Here is a 21,288-nt window from a genome sequence, read left to right as displayed (position 1 = left end):
ATCACAGTTTGGTTGTGCAATCTTTAACTCCTCAGTCTCAGGCTGACACACTCTTGTGCATCACTTATCCCTTTAAACTTTTGGAAGAGGTTTTATAGCTACTTCTGTGAGCCAGAGAGAAGTTTGATAAGAGGATCCACGTTTACCTCTGAAAGGATTTCCTACCAAGGTCGTTGACACATAAATCAAAAAAGAAAGAAGGATAAATAAGAGAAACCTGCAACTGCCTATTCCAATAAGCACTTTGTTTGTCTCTCATGACCAATGAGTAAAGTGTAAACTCACAGTTTTGTAGGAATGTGTAAAAAGCATGCATGCTATAATAAAAACAGTTTGAAGCCTTCTGAAAATGGAGTGTGTTGCTTTGCATTGTCTCCATCTCAACTACAACAAAACTTGAACACCACAACCAAGGAGGAAAGGAAGGGGAGACACAGGTGCAGAGATTGGGCAAATGAAGCCTCGAATCAAAAGGGGCCTTGCTGCTAAGGCACAGTTATATTGTCCTGAAGCACATCCTGTGACAGTATTTGTATTTAAATCTGTGCTTTCTGCTGCTGTGGAAAGTACTGCCAAAGGTTCTGAATGTGTGGCCTTCACAACTTCCATGTGTGAAAACAATTGCTCCCACAGCAACTTTGACATTTTCAAAACAATTATGAAAGAGTAAATGCCATTACGGCTTCTAAGGAAGCACTTTCAGTTTGCATTACTTTTTTCTTCTCAAAATAAACATCCCCAGGAGATCAAGTTTGGTCCTTGAGTTCCACCAGCCGATTCCCGCAGCTGGAAGTGGATCCTGGGCTGGCCCAGAGCAGTGACCACCCTGGCAGGGCTGAACAGTGCTGGGGTCCAGCCATAAACGTATCCAGCATTGTTCAGCAAGGTTTTCCTTAGCAAAGAGGCACAAAGCTTAATGGGGTGCAGTTTTTGAAGAGTAAGTGAGTGCTACAGGAAAAAAAGAACCACTGTCATGCTCCCTCCAAATAAGAGGTGCAACGACTCAGTGCCTATTTATTAAAAACAGATAGGAGAGAATATTACTTCTGCAAGTTGTGCAGAACTGACTCTGCTTAAAAACCAGACCACACCAGACTAACAGCAGGGATCATACCTCTGGGAGCAGCTTTTCAAAACATCACTGCCAGAGGAGAGGCCTGTCTTAGAGGCTTTGAAACCTAACCACAGCCTCCCCTCTGGTAAATTAAATATGAAAACAGGCACTCTAACTGGTATTCCAATATAGATTTCATCTCACTTGAATTGTAGAAACTCTTGAAACTCTGACTGCCATGGCTGCTTTTGTGAGCTGCTCTCAGGTCTAGCCTGATGAATCCAAAGATTACTTTGTTCTCCTCTTTGTGGTCCCAACTAAGTTTTTATGTAAATTGACTTTTCCAGCAATTTCTACAAATTATAACACTGACAGGTCTGAGATACAAATCCCCCCCAGTAAGACACACAACAAGGACACGAGCAGCAGGTGACAGATCACAGAATCACAGGATGGTTTGGGCTGGAAGTGACCTTAAAGATCATCCAGTTCCAAGCCCCCTGCATGGGCAGGGACACCTGCCTCTATCCCAGGTTGCTCAGATCCCCATCCAACCTGGCCTTGGGCACTTCCAGGGATGGGACATTCACAGCTTCTCTGGGCAACCCATGCCAGGGCCTCACAGGGAAGAATTTCTTCCCAATATCTGATCTAACCCTGCTCCCTCCCAGTGTGAAGCCATTCCCTCTTGTCCTGCCACTCCAGGCCCTTGTAAATAGTCTCTCTCCATCTTTCTTGCAGCTCTCTTTAGAAACTGGAAGGCCACAATTAGGTCACCTTCTCTTTTCCAGACCGAACAATCCCAATTCTCTCAACCTTTCCCCACAGTGGAGGAGTTCCAGCCCTCTCATCATCTGGGTGACAATCAGGAAAGCGAAGGCTGAAGGAATTACTCAGGGAGTTATCCAATCCATGCAGCTTCCAGCATGGCCATTCACTTCCGTGAGAACATTTAATTTCCAGATTATTCCTTGTTTCAGGTTCTAGTGACCCAAGACAAGACACCCAGGCAGCACCACACAAGGTAACAGGTCTGGCACCCTGGGCATGAGAAACTCAGATTTTCTCTTCTCTGAACAGAAGCACAGCTTGAGAATTCCAGAGCTGTCACAATCCAAAATCTTGCTCCCCCCAACCCTAGCATATTTTAGCTTCTCAGTAACTCATCAATGGCCTTTTCAAACCTTACAGACAAAGAAGAAAAGCAAATATTGCGGCCATGTAAGTTGAAAAGTATCCTACAAAAAGCAACTAGATAAAAAGGGGCTTTCTTGTGTTTCTGGGGCATTGCTCCTACACCAGTGTCAACAAGCACAGGCAAAAACATTTTACACAAGCAGTTTTGAAAGCAGCTGGTCACCATGACACTGGGACAGGGCTGCTTTAGTAAATCAACCTGCTGGGTGTCCCTCCACACACCAAAGCTGCAGGCAGTCAGCCAGGTTCAGCTGCAATAGCTAATTTTTGGGGGTAAAATTTTTGACCCAAGGACATTTTGGGCTTGCAGGAAGTGTCTATTTGCCCACCTAATGAGCTGGGATCAATTCTTTCACTTCCTCTACAGCAGAAAAATGTACATCTTACAGGGATGTAACTTTGCACAAGGTCAGTACATGCCCTGAACACAGATTGTGGCTGTTCCAGTATGTGCTGCTTTATGAAACACAGCTTTGAGAAATATCTCACAGAAATTAACATTTTTTAACATTTTTTGGGAGACGTCCTACAATAGACCTTGAAGGTCATAGAATACCAAAGCAATAATTCAAGTCTTTGCAAAATCACCAAGATGAAATTATTTTCTTACCAAATAAATAAATAAATAAATAAAAATCTACTAACAGCCCCTGAAGGGGCAGGGTATCAGAGATCACCATTAAAATGCCAACATCTGACAGTAACCACAGGTTTTAAGATCCTGTCCTGAAAAAAAACTGTTCTACTGCTGTGCCAGCAGGGTCTCTGCAGCTTTCCACTTTCCCTGTCACTGTTTGTAGGACAGACTACAGAAAAAAAGCAAAAAGTAGGAAGCTTGCTGATATACTTAACATTTTCATAGCCAGTTATTGGATAAAATTTCAAGATGTTCAGCTTAAAGGCAGCCTAGAATGACCCCAGTGAGCACTGATGAGCTTTCTATGAACCCCATAAAGGAGGTCCTTCAAGCACTGTAAGGACATAGTTAGTTCCCCTTCTTCTACATTTAAGGAAGGAGGAGAGAAATGAGTATTTCCAGAGTCCCAGGGAGGTTTATTTGTGGTTAAATCTCTGCTACAATGGTCACCAGCAGATACAACATACATGAGGCAGCAGAAGCAACAAGCTCAAGTGCGGATTTCATTCCTAAACTGAAACTCTGAGTGGGAGACATCTGACACCTCTCCCAGCAGTTCATGCAGCTCTGCGAAAAGAACAGGATTTGCACACCCATTTTCCCCCTCCCCCAAAAAGCATATTGCTACAGACAGAACGCAAATACAGAAACGTGGGGGAAGATTTCTTTCTTACCACCACCACTGGGGACCACTTCTGGCACCTGGCAACACTCAGAGCAACAGCAGAATCCCCATCTCCTCCCTCCAGGGAAGTACCACTGCTTATGTCTCAAGAGATTTGCTTTCTCATTTGCCTATAAGCAAAAAAGACATTCTCCAGTGAATGAAGGTAAAAATATTTTGTTTAGAAGCAAAATGCAATGCAAACAAGCAGCTGCAACCCAGGTAATGAATAACCCAAACACTTCTTAGTAAAATAAGGAGTCTTTTTCCTTTGTCTGAAGAAAAAAACCCTACTTGATCCTTCTTCACATATATATTACTACACTTAGCTCCACAGGTACCAACTACTATTGCTTTCAGAGGGACTAACTGGCACATATCTATGAAATTGAAAGCAAGTGTTCTAAATTTACCACTAATAGTGAAATTGCAGCTTCTATTCAGACAGGAGCAAGGGCTTGCATACATAAGAACTAGCCTACTTTTCTCTTGGCTTTACTAATCAGCATAACAAAAGGTTATTTTATTTCTCTTACCTCCAAACCCTGTCTTGAGAGAAGTTACTGAAAAATGAAGTAGAAGCAATTATCTGCTCTGAGGACACACAATTAATCCCTATATTTTATTAAGAGTGTTTTTTATGATCCTCAAGCAATTAAGCTAATCATTATTTAATTTTAGATTACTGAACTGGAGATTTACTTCAGACACAAGCTCACTTTTCACATAATTTAGTTTCAGTAATTAGAGATGTACTTTACCCAGAGGTGGCTTGTTTAAAGCATGTTATCTAATTTCACAAGCCTCACACCATGAAAGTTTCATGCAGAAATCTACAACCCAAACTTCAAAAATGAGAAAAGGCCCTGAAGACACTCAAGATTTACCAGACTGCAAACCTGTTTTTCCTTAAAAAAAAAAGAAAAAATGTTCTCCAAACATGTGCCCAGCAAGTTAACGCATCACAAAAGCCAACACCAAGCATTTCTATAACCCACCACTCCTTTAGCAAGTTGTTAGAACAAAGAGTGCCCCTCTCACACGGATCACTTCATTTATAACTTATTTTAACCAGGATGCAAAGTCTGCAAATAGAAATGTTTGATTAGGACGCCCAGCAGGTACCTGCCACAGGATGTAACTAGTGATGAAACACTCAGACACTTAAAGAATTCTGTGACAGTGTCATCAGAGGAAGAGAAATAGGGACCAGGCTGGTAGGTTCACACTGTACACACTGACCCTGGACATGATGCCAGTGGAAAACTGCTCAATTCCAACCTATTTCAGACAAAACTGTGTTGTAGAAATCAAACTGTACCAGGAAACACCAGTTACCCTGGACACTCCTGCCCACCCAGCTCAGCTTTAGTTCTGCAGACAGTTGATGCCACCCATCCAGGCTGGGACATTGTCCAAGGCCAGTTTTATGTCAAAACACATTTCCTGGCTTTTGGAAGGGCATCACCTCCCACCACTACCACTAAAGAGAAGGAAAACATGACCAGGCAAATATTTGAAAAACACACAGTGCTTTTTGCAACTTTTTGCTTTCTAAATCATCCAACAAAACCAACACATGCAACTGCTCACTCAATTAAAAGTCAACTATACTTAAATCTCTAAAAATGCAGAAGATGCAGATTTATTTCAAGATTTTAGTGCCAGTACTTTCACAAACCAGTTTGACTTGCCACATGTAAGAAAGGCTACAGAACCCATCAACAGTACATGAGATTTCAGCAAAGACTGACAAAGAAGAGTCAGAACATGAGGCTACAAGATCATAACAAGACAGGCTGGTTATTGGGAGTGTGTTTAAAATAAATACAAGTCTCAGCTATCTGGATATTCAACAGACATACTTTTCCATGTGGCATCACATTAAAAGTGTAAACTTGGAGACAGAGGAATTGTGACAGCAGTAGATTCTGCCCAAAAGAGATGGTGCCTGACAGCACAGAAAGAAAAATCTGCAGAATTCGTGGAAGTAACTGATGAAAAGACAAACCCCAACAATCAATCTTCTGGTTCATTTTTAACTGATTAATGGCTTGCATACAAAAAAATAGTAATTGTGGCAGCTGGTGACAAAGCTGGGAAGCAATCTGAACATGAGGGTGCACTGAGGTGTTAACACCACAGGCACCACGGCCATGAAGAACAGAGCCACAGGACTGGGATGCAATTGCTCCTCATAAGACAGTAAAGACAACCACTAGGAAGGGAAATAAACCACTTCAGGCAAAAAAGGCTGCTGAAACCAGAACAAACAGGTATCAGCTGGTCAGGAGTTGAGTTCAGGCTTGAACCTTTGAGAACAGCAAATCTCTGGGAGAAGTTTTTGGGGACAATAAGCTTATATGCTTAAGGAAGCCCTATTATGACAAATTACCAGCTTTCTTTAGCTCTGACTGGTTTTCTAGCTGTTCCATCTAACATTCATCAAAGGGTCCATGAAAGTATCTCCAAAAGCAGGTGGTCCAGTTGCCAGTGCTGGTGGGGAAGGTGATACTGTGAGTTACAGAGCTGGAGAGAAGCTGGCTTATAGGCTAAAGCAAGCCATGAGCAGTATCTCATCCTGCTTCCCATTATCCCACAGCAAAGGGATCCCTAAAACCCATGCAGCACAAGTTGAGCTGCTCCTTGGAACAAACACATTCTCTGGTCCTGAGGCAATTCTTGAAAACTTCCTCCATGGGCTAGCAAAAGGAATTTTGCCTTTTTCACTGCCTGTGAACAGCAACTCTCGTGCAGACGTTTCAGTTAAACTGATAAAACCGAGGTCAAAGTTCCCAGAATTAAAGAGTGCAACTGGTAAGAGAATAATTTCTGGTTCAAGACTGAAGCACAGCAGTGTTATGCAAGAGAACAGGATCTGAAAGCAAGCTTTGATCTGGCACTGTTTACTGCACTCGTGCTGGCTAAGAGGTACTTGAGCCCCAAAGAATGAGAGAGAAGCTCTTCCCATTTGAGATCCTCACCTTTCTCACTTGGAAAAAAAAATATTGAGACATATATATATAAAACACCATGTACTGGACACTGCAAGCTGTATCAAATTGCTTTTCTGATGTCTTCTAAAATGGAACAAAGAGATTTAGGCAGTACACTGAGGATGAGAGTCACATTTAAGCACACACGCACAAGTATTTTTCCATTTCAAAACAGTTCTGCAATTAAATATAAATGTGCATGCACTTAAACACACAGTTTCTTTCTCGCACAGTACCTTGTACTGAATTCAATATCACCTTCAAACCCATGTTTCCATTAGCTACTTTGTGATACCACAGCTTTGAAAATATTCTCAGTGCTCCAACAACCAAGGCATACAAGACTTAAAAGTGGCCATTCACAACTCTATCTTCAGCATCATCTCACAAGGAGAACATTTCATTCCTTTTTATTTCCTCCACCCCTTCTTTCCTTAAATAATTTATTAAAACTACTGAAAGTATTTTCTGGTCAGCTTTCTTCCTCACTGTAGGAAGCATCAATCTCTTTAAATCCCTGGTTCCCCTGGTTCCACAGCTTGGTTCTCTCTCTAAAGGTCATCTTCTATATAATAACCTGATACTGATGGACTAATGTCAGGAGGAAAAGGGGGAGATATGATATTGTATTTTTAATCACAAGCTGAATTTCTCCCTAGATAGCAAAGCTGATTTCATGGCATGCCCCTCTTTCAATGTCTTATGGAATCATCCATCACTGACAGAATGACTTCAAAATTTCCTTCCTGCTACCATCCTACAACTAGGACCATCACCTCTCAGAAAGCCATCACCTCTCAGAGCCTCTAAAAACAAAACACTGCCTTAAAGATAACTGGAAATTATTGACTTGAAGGTGCTTTCAGAAAAAGAAGTCAGAAGGAAAACCAGAGAGGATGTCAGTAAGTTATGATGGGTGGGTGTACAACAAACAATCAGAGGTGGTTTCCCCCCTCATAATCCATAACTGACCTGTGAACCCTCTTGCCACAGCTGTCAGAGGTGGTGTAAGTAGGGAGAAAAGAGAACTGGAATCCTGAATGACACAGAAATGACAGAGCAAATACCAGCCACTGTGTTGACTGTAATCCTTTAGTAGAGAAATCCATTATAAGCCAGACTACTGACCTAGATGGACCAATGACAGACAAATTCTCTCCTTTCCAAGATGGAAATTAGACTCCTTCAGCAAACAAAGCTATTCATTTTCCATTGCAACTTGCAACAAAACCCTTCAGTTTTGAGCTTCTCTCAAAGACAAGCAAGAATGAAATGGGTGAATGTATCTGTGGCCTCATAATTCCACAAAGTTCTGAGTTCACTCATCGGAAGAACCTGAGCTCCAGCAGCCCATCAGTTTCATCTAACTCTGTCCCTAACCATGTGGAGCCAGGTTCTGATGGATAAACACATGGAACAGGTTCAGCTGTGGCAGCCTAAAACATTACTGCCCCCTCTTGTCCATCCCAGCCTTCTGCCAGGGATCACTGCTCCACAGCACCCAGCTCAGCTGCTCCAATCCACAGCACACAGTGGTGGGTTCTTATCATCATTCACTTTTTACAGCCAAACTGCTCTGTAATTTTCAAGCTGTGAGCTGCAGGGGCTGAAGCAGCTGCACATGGTCCTTTCTGCAGAGGTTGGCAACACCTGGAGGATGCCATGTCTGAGGTCATTGCAGCAGGTTTGATCCAGCTTGAAGAGGTTGAATTATTCTTGGTGAAAGAGGCTGTAATTCTCCTGTTGCTAGAGCCCAGAATCAGGGTAAGTCCTGGGCAGGTTAACTCAGTTTAGCACTACAGTGCTGCAAAACTTTCATCTCACTCTGAGTTTCAAATGGGAGAGAATTTCAAATACAGGACAGGAAACCATGGCCATGTGAAAATGAAGCTGGGAAACACACAGCTGCCCTAAGCAACCAGGGCAGAACATCTTTGAACCAAGTGAAGTGTGCCCTGTCCTGGGAAATCCAATCCCAGTTTCAGTCCAGACAGGTTTAGTCCCAAGAGTAAATTCTTACAGCAATTTCTTACAGCCTGATTGCCTCTGAGGTTTTCCCTGACTTATCCCTCATTAAAGACCTACATGACAAACAGCATAAGAGAATAAGTGTAAGAGGGGAATTTGAGCAGGCTTAGCCAAGGTTTCTGCATTTCCTTGTGTTTGGGAATGCTTGGGGTTTAGATGGGTTTATTAATGAAATTTAAATAGTGAATAAATCTTGAATGTGGATGCAAGCTCATCCGTAAGTGTTGCCTAAATTGACTTCTGGGAAGAAGTAGGCTCTGAGAAAGGACCTAAATTATTTCTTTAAATGACCACTAATTATACAATTTTTTTTCTTCTTATTGCAATATATAATGTCTGTCACTTTCAGAGTAATTCCAAGAATTGCTTTTTTCTTTTAAACACTGGAACACTCTTTTCTTAGAATAGAAAATGTTTATGGCAATAGCAGAACACAGAGCTTTTTAAAGCACAGCCTTCCACAGAAACAAGGAGAGGTGCTGTGATCAGCACTGAAATACTACTGAGAGAGAGCTGAGTGGAGTGAGTGTGGGACACACACAGGAGTGATCTGCAGAGTAAGGGATAAGCATAACCCACTAATTTCTCCTCCTCTTTCACTTTTTCTTAAATAACAAACAAAAAAAATCAGTTGCAAACATCCTTCCTCTGGCTTCCATCCTTCCTCATCATTTCCTCTGGCTGACCAGCACATCCCTTTCACTACAGTGGTCCTCTGCCAGCTTCATTTCGTGCCCTGCCTCAAACCCTGGGGCTGAGGGTCCCTGAACTGCCCCCAGGTGCTGCACCAGCTTTTCCCCTAATGCTGTGATGTTTTCTTTGGTGTGCAATAGATTTATAGGTAGCTTTTAGAGCTGTAGGTCTTTAAGTGGACTTCAGTGAGGAAAAAAAGAAAATCCTAAATACAATTCTTCATGATTACCCAGTAACAAGAAGCAATTGATCATTAACTTTCATGCTCTGATCTTCCACAAGCAGACCTTCCAGTTCCTCCAAATTAATCATTTCCTTAGGAACTCCCAGGCAAAGGTAACAGGAAGGAGCTGTCTCATGGGATTTGAGAACTGCAGCGAGGCTTTGGCAGAAATTCCTTTCCTTTACCAGCTCTGAAGGTTCCGCAAGGTTCCAAAACGAAAATCTGTAGGTGACGTGGCAGTGACATCAGGATTAAACCTCTCAGCCACCTGTACATCCCAGCACGCCAGATCACATCACCTTGAGCTCACCCACACCCTTTCCCAGGCTCCTTTCAGCCCCCTTCAGCAAGAGGCTGTCACCAGGGTCACAAGTCAAGCAGGCTTGTGATAAATATCCCCCAGCACTGTCCCTGCTCTGCCTCTTTCACTGTCATGCACCTCACCCTGGACACCATCCAAGAGACACTCACTGGGCACAAACCTGTGTGAAGCTCAGGGATCCTCCTCCTCAGGAGTTACTTTACTCCCCCTGGCTGGATTAAACCAACTACCAATATTTGTTTATTCACTATTCATAATTCAAGTTCGAGTGAAATTAAAAGGCTCTAGAATGGCAATCTAGTTAAGAACTTTAATGAAGTGCACTTTAGATATAAAATTTATTATAAAGCACTTAAACTAATGAAGGTTGCTCCCTGTCCTTAGCATTCTGCACTAAGAAGGTAAAAGTCTTTTAAAGAAACCTTTAAAATTCTGAACTGCTGCAGGTAAGATCTGAAGAGACAACAGTGAAACATTTGCTATCATATCTCACTCCAGGACAAAACAAGGAAAAAACCAGTTTAATACACCTCTATCCTGAGAAAAATAATATTATTCTTTGTTATGGGTGAAGCCATTTCATAGTGAATGAGATGATAATTTTGAATGCATCACCTCTCCAGGCTCTCAGAAAAATTATACATCTGCATACTCATACTATAGATATTCATACTCATACCAGAGAACAGTGTCTAACAATAAAATAATGATAAAAAATTCAAAATACAATCTTCAATAGAGTTAACAGTGGAGGTGGAGGAGGCCTAGCTCATCTTCTGTAGGAGGACCTGTACACTGGAGTTTTGAACCATCTTTTTTCCCCTGTGTTTACACAAGGAAAGTTTTTTAATACCATCTTAATGGCATTTTTAATTAACCGGAAATATACATAAATAATAGATTTCCAGAAGCCTGATGAGGCTTGCAATCTAAAGTAACAATGTAATTAATTCCTACCAGGATGCATTCTCTATACACTGCCCTTCTTGGTCAAATAGAATGAGAGAGTAAATTTGGTTAAAAGCAGGGAGGAGGGGAAAGAAACCAAGTCAAACAGAAGAGCATGGGGCTGAGGAGACAAAAATACTTGTGACCAAAGAGTGACACAGCATGGGTGTTTTATTAATCTTGCAGAGCTCAGGGAGCAGCCCTGCCGAGGGTCTGTCCATGCTCCTCCCCATGGCCACCCCACCTGTGACAGGCAGAGAAATCCTCACCAGATCACTCAGCCTGGCCAGCCAGGGCTGGCACGGGCCCCAGCTCAGCCCAGCCCAGCCTGACTGAAGCAGGTGCTGGCTATTTTTATGTCCAAACTGCAGCTTACATCTGCCCTGTTCTCAAGTTCAAAGGGAGAAGCAGCCACAGCAACCCCCCTGGGAAGCAGAGGGATGAAGGCTCAGCCGTGGAGGAAGAGGGGCTGGGGATGAGCCCTGGAGTGCTCTGCAGGGATGGGCTGCTCCAACCATCACAAACCAGCATCTGGCTGATGCTGCACAACCCGTGAGATGCCCAAAAGGCCTGAGCCCTCATCCCCCTGCACCACTCCACCCACCCCTGACAGCACCAGGGCAGGGGGTGAGCCTGGGCTGATCTCAGGGCTTGTGGATACTGAAATGTCTGCACATAAATAAAGGAGCCTGGCACTGAATTCTTGCATTTCAAAGGGCACTGAAGTAATAATCTAATCTTAAACTGATTTACAAGTGTTAGCTGATTCACCAGTTCACTCTCACACTACAGATCACAAAGTTCCCTGTTTGGAACAGAATCAAGTGGCCAGGTATGTGCAAGGAATCGTGTCCACAGCAGCTCATCTGCAAATTGAGAGTGACTTGAAAATCCACTTCAAGTAAGTCATCCTCCTGCTACGAAAATCTCAGTTTCTAGGATTAGAGATCTTTTGGAAGATTATTAATTCCCTCATCTCACAGTTAGCATGCCAGAATTACTGTATCCCAGACTGTAACTGAAGCCATTCAGTGAAAGCAGATTTCCCATCAAGGGACCATCTTTTCAGTGAGATCCATTACATATGTCAGGGTTTGACTGAAGTATTTAGCATCCTTTTTTTCCCCCCCACAAACACAAGAGCTGAGCAGTCTTCTAATCTTCAATATCATAAATGCCCATCTTCTACAGCTGCAGTAATTAAACCAACTTCTCATTCTATTACCCACATCAAGTCTCTTCCTCAGCATCTGCTCTATTCCCACACTGCACTCCTTAATCAATCCGAGATAAGCTATTTTCTAAGATCAGCTGACTTGTCTGTCCCTCAAGACATCACTGGAGCCAAAAGGATTCTGAGCAGATATGATGCATCTTGCTAAATATCCAAAAGGTCTCTTTTAAAGGAAAAAAAAAAAGGAGACGTCAATGCCAGTGGTTATATTTAGCACCTGAGTTGTTCTATATTTATTCCTTTATGTCTTTCTAAAAGAAGCACAATCTCTGATGAAGCATTACCATAAAATACACCCATATTGGGAAGTCTGCTTTATGACTACTGAGCACTGCAACAAGTACATCACACATCACACCACCCATTCAACCACACAAGATTAAGGGTACACACAGAAAATGCTTCCTCAGTTCCAAAGAAGTGCTTATAACAACCCAAACCCAAACACCAACCCATCCACACAGAAAGCAAACTCCTCAGTATAATCTGTCATTCTGATTAGATGCCACTCTTCAGACTCAAGCTTAAAAACTACCACTTTTAAGTACTTCTAATTGTCTAATCCCCCCAAAAAAACCCTCCAGACACCTTGTGAGTTACTTGTTAAAAACAACACAAACCACAACCCCAAACTCCAGGACAAACCATACTGCAACAAACCCTTAAATTAGCAGGAACTGCAGCAGCTCAGCTCATACAAATACTCAAACTATAAAAGACAACTTAATTTCTTCCTTATCCTCTTCCCTTACGGCTTTTACCTTCTCGCCCTGAAGACTCCTGGCCCTCTACCACCAGTATATTTACCCCAATAACCTTGTGCCTCTGATCTTATGCAAATTAGCTGAAGATTTATTTTCAAGGACAAGGTACAGTTAATCAAAGGTGTGGTGTGGCTTATTTGTGTGGGAAGTGATATGTCAAATGAACAGGAAAAGCAGAACTGTGTCAAGGAAGCTTCTGCTAGTTGCAGTAAACTTTCACTAAAAGAAGAAAATAGTTTAAGACATGGTCTTACATTAACAAAACTGGGAAGAAGACTTGCATTTTGAAGCTAACAGTATTTGAATTTGCTGCTCTGGAAAGACAGCTGTTATCTAGCCACAGCTATTTTAGATTTTTGCATTATGCCAGATCTCTCAACACACCCATTGAAACAGCAGGAGTTGGGATGGGGTGGGGAAAGACACTACATACCTCTGTGTGTTAGCTTGAAATCTCTCTCTCCTCTGATCTTGAAGAGCTCTGTTTTCCTTCCAGGTACTCCCTACCTATAAGACAGACATGTTCCATCATTCAGCCGTGCCCTTTAAGTATTTTACCAACTGGCACTACCTACACATGGACAGCTCTCTGATCCCAGGGTAAACAACAGATGGCTGAGGGACTCCAGAGTATGAAACCATGCTCAGCACACACACTGATATCAGATAAATAGGTTTGGTCAGTGGCAGGTTATTACAACCTTCATGGAGTGCAAATCACCCAAGTCACAGATTTTCCACAAGGTAGAAGTGTGGATCTTCAAAAAAATTGGAAGTTAAAAACATACATGCCCTAATTACCTCAATCTCAGACTGACCTTTGTATATTTGTCTACAAAGACCTTGAACTACGTAACTGTTGCACTATGGAAGCCAGAACGACTCCAGGTTAATTTAAAAACAAGCTGTCCTGAAAGCTTTTAACTGAGCAAACCCACCTAACTCTGTCTTGTTGTGAAATATTTTCTCTACTGATTAAAATGTTTCCCATGCAGCTGGAATTTCATTTTAGTCTTCTGAAGAAAACTGAAGACAAGCAAATATCTAGTTTGAATTCAAGGATCCTCTTGTCTAGCAACATAGAATTCACCAAAAAAGGCAATTCTCTCACTGTTTCTCCTCCTCTACTAATTAAGAAAAAGTTTCTTTATCACTGTAAAGTACCCCAAAGCAAGAAAGTAGAAGCAAGCAAAACCTTAGTGGGAAATCAGATGCTTTTTATCCTCTCTGATTATTAAAAACAAACAACAAAACACATACGGGAAAATGAAGTTAGTTTTGCTTAAGGAAAGTTCATCTGTGGCAGAAGGAGCATCTGATTTATTCTTATTTCCTAGATTAAAAGCTACTTAGCTCACATGACGATTCTGAGGCAGTTTGTCTATCTTTTGTGAATTAAATATTCCCTTCTTCAAAATGGATTAAATTTCAGAATAAGCATGTCAAGAGAAGTTTGTTCAGAAACCTGCACTGCGAATGAATGGGGGTTTGCCTCTTTGCAATCTTCATTTTCTTCTATTATTTAATGCCCAAACTTAGCTGTTATGAGGATTTTTTTAGTATTTGAGTGTCAAAGTGACCACATACAACCTGTGCACTGAAAGGCAACACACAGGTCTAACCCATTTGTAATTAGAGTTGCTCACACGTCCTGCTCTGCTCCCTGATGTGCTCCTCTGAGCAGACATCCCCCAGATCCCAGCTGGTTCCTCAACACAGGCCACAAACACAAAGCTCCCAAGGACACAAAAAACCTAGGGGGTCACTCCCTGGACCAGCCGTGAGCACACAAGGGGCAAAAATAACTTTTCAGAGGAATTAAGACTGCAACATGACCTCTGGCACCTGCCCCTGCTATGAGAAGGTGGAGAAAGCAACAAGGGAAGTCCAGCAAGAACACATCCAATGCCAGACACACCAGCATCAAAGGCAGCAGCTAAACAGAGGGCTAAGTAGCTCCCTTTGCACTTTTATAAGTAATGCACTTTTATATTTGATGTTAACCACCATTTCTGCAGCTCTCAGTCCTTTGTGATCTGCTTTGCCTTCTGCTGAGGCCTCTCCAGCCTCTTGTGCCACTGTTCTTTCCTCAGTATTTGCCCTGCCTTCTGTCATCTTCCTCGTCATTGCTGACCACCACTATTTTCAGCTTTATTTGGTATCATTCTGCTTCAAAATGTCCTTTCCCAAGACAAAGATGAGCACAGAAGCATGGTCTGTTGGTTTATATTGCCTTCCAAATAAGCCTGGCCTAAATCCCCCATAGGCACACTTGGGATATGGGACACCTGGGTGGTTTGTTATATTCACTGGTTATCCTAGTCCTAAAAACTCTAGGCACCACTGCCTTCCCTCAGCAACTCCTTCCCTTGAGATGCCAACAGCTAACAAAGGTTTTGCTAAATTTGCCTTCCCTTCCCCAGCCCAGCAAAGCACAGACACCACTCCACGCGAGGCGTCTCAATGCCCTGAAGCCCGCTCCCCTTGAGGTCTCCTCAAGGAAGGGGACAGGAGGCACAAACCTGGAAATGAAGAAGATCCAAAGGGCTGGAGGCCCAGCAAAAATGCTGTATAGGGTAATCAAAAGGGACAAAAGGTGAATGTGCACACACATGTGCACACACGGGCATGAAAACACGGGGAGGGCAGGTTAAGTAGATTCAGGATCCATCTCTTGCTTTTTATTCATCAGTGCTCAAGCACTAATAAGTCATGGCACAAAGTTTTGTTCCCCTGTTCCACTATGTCCATTCCAAGATACTCATCACAATGGTTTTCCTCTGTGACAAGTGTCTTATGACAAGATGAGACCCATGCTGGGGACTCCAACTTTTTGGAGCAGATGTGTGAGGCTGAAATGACCTCCTCAGTGTCCACAGCAGTCACACAGATATTTGCATCCAGCCTTTTGTGCAGGCAGAACCAGGCAGAAGGTGCCACCTCCATCAGGCAAGACACGAGGTCCTGGCCTGGAAATACCTTCCCATGGCCTGCAGTCAGCAGGAATAGCAAAGAGCTGTCCCCACTTTTATTTAACAGTGGTCCTGGTCTAGGCACAGGCTGGAGTCAATACTGCTCACGCTGCCTGGGGATCCACAGAAGGCAAAGGACTAGGTTACTTTGTTGAAAACTCCCATTACATGGAGGTAAAAGGTCTGGAAGACATCCTTGGGAACCCTGACCATAACTACACCTACCCCACATCAGCTTACAACTCCTAAGGACTGAGGTTCACAAGACTCTACAGGTGACGGTCGCTCTCTTGAGCAAGGCCTGAGCTGCTAAAATTCCATTCAAGGACACCACAGGGCAGAAGAAGGCTTTGACTGTGCCTCTTCTCACAGCAAAACTCTGAGCCTGCTCCTTATCATTGCACACATTGAGAGGAATGGCATCCAGCTGGATCAAGCTTCTTCACTGGGCCAGAGAAAAAGCAGCTGCAAAGCTTGAGAGAAAGCTCCTTTTCTGTCTTCCCCAAAAAACAGGATGTGCAGAAAGGTGAGACCCTGGTCTTTTGGGTGTGCTTCTGGAGAGCTGATGGTGAAAATCACCCAGCCCCTGACACCACCCTAATCTCAGAAACCAAGTGAGGATTCAGGCAGCCAGTCCCACAGGTCACTCAAGGGAGCAGGAAGAGAAATAGAGTTTGTTCCCACAAGGGGCTTACACAGACACCACTGTCAGGGAAATGACACTCTAGCTTCATCCCCGTGAAATGGGGAAGAGGATAATTTGACACTTCCTGGAGCAACAGCCCAAGGAGCAGAGATCCAGGGGACAGGTTTCCTCCAGAGAGCTCTGCAGCACATGCACAGGAAGGACAGTCAGTCGAGGGACCAGGATACCTCAAATGTAAAGGATATGAAGAAGACAAAGCAAGGAAAACCGGGATCTGCTCTCCTGGCCTGCTCATACTGCACTGCACATGGGATCAAAGCAGACACAGCCACTGAGTTCCACTGGCAAAGGGATCCTCTCCTGTGTGGAGAAAAATCCCCAGAGAACAGCTCCAAAATCCCAGCCAAAGCCCAGCACTGGCACTGAGGAGAAGAGAGGACTTCTGCTAAAAAGCATTATGAGAATTATGTGCCGTACTGCAGTACAGTTCTGTTCTTGGGGGTTTGTTTGTCTTTATAAACTTTTCTTCAGATATCTGATGGACAGGTAAATTTTCAATCTTCCTTACAATATGTACCTTTCTCACTGTGGTTATAATCGCCACAGCTACTAGAAAAAAACAGGGATTAGCATGTCTGTTTGAACTACTGATAAAGACAGAAAAGCACAGCACATAGTCCTTTGATTTCCAGTTTGAGCAATATCCTGAGTCTGAGCATTTCACATGGGTGTATTTTCCCCCCTTCCTCCTCCAAGCACGACATTCAAACACCCAGAGGTTATCACACACACAGCTAGTATTAAGCAGCCTCTCAGGATATGAATCCCATGGGCTCAGGGCAGATTGCTGTAGCAGCCTGTTTCTCCTTCAGTGGACTCTGTGCTGATTCACAAGGCACATGAAGAGCTCAGGGCAAGGGCAGGACTCCGCTTTGGCACGCACCCTGCCAGGCAATGCAGCCACTGCTCCTCCAAGTTCTACTCTAAAGCTTGAGCAGTGCTGCTATAAGAAAGGCCAGAAGGCCAAACTTGGTCAAAAACAAGTCAGTGGGTAACCTAATAGAGTCTAAGCAGGGTGGATGACAAGGGGCCAATCCTTACAATCATTTTTTTGACTTTTTTTTTTTTTTTTACAGAGTTCTCTTCTTGTGTCCCAGAGCAGCCAGAGCACTGCAGCAAGTAACACCACCAAGCACTTCATTGGACCATTGCTTTCCAAACATCTCCCTTCCACAGCTTGCCATGAAGCATCACCCACTCCCACTGCTTCAGACATGCTCTGAAGATGTCTCCTACCCTGAGACTCCCTGTCTCCACTATTCTGGATACTCATCCACAACCTACAGAGAGGAGATAACAAAGGAGAGAGGGAAGGTTTCCTTACATCCAGGCTCATCCTGACACGAGCAACATGAGGAGCAATATTTTAACTCAAGTGTGTGTGGGAAATCCCAAATCTTTATGAATATATTAGAGACTGAAAGAATTTTTCAGTAATCTGTTGTTCTGTTTCTTTGCTTTCTCTGCTCCTGCTCTATATATAATAGATGCTGGCCTATTCTCCAGCCAGAAGCACTGAGCCACTGAAATCTGAGAGAAAGCAGATCTCTCATGCACTCACTTTATTGGCACCTAGATGTAAATCCTCAGTGTTGGCTCCCCAATTAGAGAACAACCAGCTGCAGAACAAAAGGAGTATATCTCTTTATCAGGCAGTTCTCTTCTCTTACAGGGTTTGGACAACAGAGGACAGCCAATCTGGAGGGACAGGGATGAAAAGAATAAAAATGGTCAGTGTAGGGAACAAACTAAGCGGATCTGGCAGCTGCCTGCAAAGGGGGACAGAAAGAGTTCTACTTCCAGATGGGATAACAGGACCCTCAGAAACACACAGGATAAATCCTTACCAGAGCTGTACACTCCTACCTAGTGCCATCCATTCCTGTTCATGTCTGGACAATACTCTGAAGCCTGGGGAAAGGACTAATTTGAGCACAGCTCTTCACTGGGCTGATGAATCAGCTCTCCAGTGTGCATTCTCCTTAGGGAGAAAAGGGAGAATTGGCAGAGGACAGCACTGCAGAAGACAGCAATACAAGGAAACAGCTGCTGAATTTGATGCAGAAGCAGCCCATCGTGTGGGGAACATTTTGGTGCAGTGTTCTTGGCCAAAATCCTCATCCCCAGCCGAGCACATCCTCCAGCATGAAAGGAACAAGCACATTTCCCTTAGGAAATTCACAGGCGTTCCAACTCCAAAGTGCTGGCACAGCAAAACTCAAGGCTCTTGGTACTGCACATGCAAGTAATAACAAGACAGAAAATATTCTGTAACATATGGCAAATATCAAGGGAAACACATATCCATGATTCTGTCCTTGAAAGGACTGCAGTTGTGTGCACCCAAAAGCGATGAGCTTGTCACATGCCCACATCTGTATTTCATGAAACCTGTACAAGTTTGAGGGTAGTTTTTACAGCACCTTGAGGTCCACTGGCCTTAAATCTGTACTGTTAACTTCACTCACTAACCTTTCATAAAGTTAAATGCAAAATGAACTTCAAGTCTTTTCTATAAAATTATTTTATGAAACCCTTAAAGATCCTCAGAATAAAACAAGAGTATGAAGCACAAGGTAGGGCCTCTATACCCTATAAATGTTCACTTCCATAGGCAAAAACATCTTCAGGAGAGGCTTCTACAGGTAAGGGATGCAGAATCAGCAGTTCAATTTCCTCCTCTCCATGCAAAGGCAAAAAACATCCCTGGAAGTGTTCAAGGCCAGGTTGGATGGAGTCCTGAGCAACCTGGTCTAGTGGAAGGTGTCCTTGCTCACGGCAGGGGTGTAGGAATGAGATGATCTTCAAAGTCCCTTTCCAACCCCTCCCATTCCATGATGCTATTGATGATTCTATGAAGCACATAACAGAAAATTACAACTACAAATGTGCTCCAAGGGCTCTTCACACAACTCAATCTGTTCCACCAAGCAATTTTTATACTTTGAGGAACAGAAGTGGGTTTATATTCCTGTGCCAGACTGACTGGTTATCTCCTTTTTCCTTGGAAGTAAAAAAAAAAAAAAAACCTTCTCTCAATTCTCTCAGCACAGAGATAAGGATCTAACTTCAGAGAACTGCAAGTAACTTGACCTTTTAATTTTTCCTAATGCTTCACATGTGTCCCATCAGTAGCAGAGTAATGTTTTCCTTATTTGTTCTTTTCCTGCACAGAAGAAAAGAGCTTTCAGTCTGTGTGAAAGACGATGCCTTGGGCACTCCCCATGGGTCTCTTATTGTTCACTGTAACTTATTTCTCCTGCTGGAAACTGGAGACTCATTCACCAGATTTCTCTGGTGACAGGTATAATAAGAGACAAGCAGATAACTTCTATTGCATCTCTGGACACCTGCTCTGAAAGGGTTTTCTGTTCCTGCACGCTGTTATTTGAACAAATATTTGACCTTTCCAAGGCAAGCACCAGTTTTCCACAGAAAAGCCTTGGTCTGCCTGTCAAACTGAAGGGTGGTAAAAATCCACTTGTTCTCCTCAAATATCTTCCAGTTCTGCCTTCATGAATTGAGAAACCAACAGCCTCAAGGACTTATTTCCAGTCCTGCAAAACACAGGGCTTAAAGCAAACAGGGCCATACTGTTGTAATACAAATACAACCGTGGCACTGCCTATCAGGATTGTAAAAATACAGAGTCCAGTGAAGGAGTCCTGCTGGTTTTTTCATGCGTTTTTTTCCATGTGACCAAAAGGTATACTTTCCCCAAAAAAAGCCTTGACAGGAACCTGGAAAAGCAAAGCAGCAGATTAAAAAAAAAAAAAATAAATTCTAAATGCTGAGCCACTGAAAACTAAGGGAGGACTCTACATACACAGCAAATTCCTGAGCCTGGTGAGACTCAGGACTTGAGATGATTGTTTCCTCCAAAGTCAGCCTGAAGAGTAGAACCATACTAACAGTCTTCTAGTATTCACTCAATGGATTTCAAACCAGTCAGTAACTCTACCCAAAAGGCATAAAAATTAGGTCCTGAAGAAATGGTGAAGAGGAAAACATGCACATGAGGTTTTGGGACAGTTCTTGAGTGAGGGGAGGAAGAGCAGATAAAGAAAACTCCATCAGAGAGGGAGGAGAAGCAATGGGAGTGAACAAAGATGCTGGATGAAACTAAAAAACAAAGAGATCACAAGTCACATACTTCAGCAAAGACCAGCATCCCCTGGAACAACTTCCCAAGGGTCAGAATAGTCTTTGTAACCAAAAAATTTTTAAATCAAGTTTGGAAGCTTTCCTTGAGAGAAATTACAGCTTGCACACAGATTTATGAGACATGGGTTCATGCCTGGGATAATTCCTACACCCTCTAATTTTGGCTTGACTTGAGAAGCCAAGGAGGGGGCTCTGCAAAGGGATCAGGGAATGAAAAACGGGAAGGAAAAGAAAGTAAGAGAAAGCACAGAAAAAGATACAGAAGGAAACAAAGAAACCATACTGATAATGAGGAAGAATGAGTAAAAGCAGCCTAAAAAGATAAACTAAAAGTATGTATGCAGTAAGTGGATTTCTTTTAGTAGAAGATGTGTGGGAGAAAATAAATGAAATAAGAGAAAACAATTCTGTGCAGGAAACAGTTCTGGGGCTGGAGCAGGGCAAGCAGGGGCCATGTGGGAAAAGATGACAACTTTATTTGCTTTTTCTCTCAGATCACTGAGTATTTCAAAGATGACTTTTCCAAGCACAAGATTTCCTGTACCAGAGACAGGGAGCCTGGCTCCATCTGGACATCCAACACACTGACCAGTGTGTACAAAACCCCACATGACAATAAGCCAGAAAAATGCTACATATTCACCCTGACTCTTCTGGGTGACAAATCCCCTGTACCAAGCAAAATG

General features: G+C 43.0%; 1 protein-coding gene across 11 annotated transcripts in view; it reads right to left on the bottom strand.

Moving 5' to 3' along the window:
* Positions 1–21,288, bottom strand: part of AGPAT3 (1-acylglycerol-3-phosphate O-acyltransferase 3) — an 87,078-nt gene that overhangs the window by 46,639 nt on the left and 19,151 nt on the right. For 4 of the 11 annotated variants that reach the window (XM_041487833.1, XM_041487830.1, XM_041487831.1 and 1 more), the window contains exon 2: positions 3,563–3,683. The exons of 1 other annotated variant lie outside the window; for it this stretch is intronic. The gene's annotated coding sequence lies outside the window, so the exon portion shown is untranslated. Of the gene's footprint in view, positions 1–3,560; positions 3,684–13,193; positions 13,268–21,288 lie in introns of all 11 variants that reach the window. 6 more of the 11 variants (XM_041487828.1, XM_041487829.1, XM_041487838.1 and 3 more) reach the window with 4 other exon arrangements.

The sequence above is a fragment of the Pyrgilauda ruficollis genome, unplaced genomic scaffold (genome assembly GCF_017590135.1).
Source record: "Pyrgilauda ruficollis isolate IOZ18807 unplaced genomic scaffold, ASM1759013v1 scaffold85, whole genome shotgun sequence".
Taxonomy (NCBI): Eukaryota; Metazoa; Chordata; class Aves; order Passeriformes; family Passeridae; genus Pyrgilauda; species Pyrgilauda ruficollis.
The sequence above is the reverse complement of the archived record's forward strand: the minus strand, read 5'-3'. Positions and strand labels throughout refer to the sequence as shown.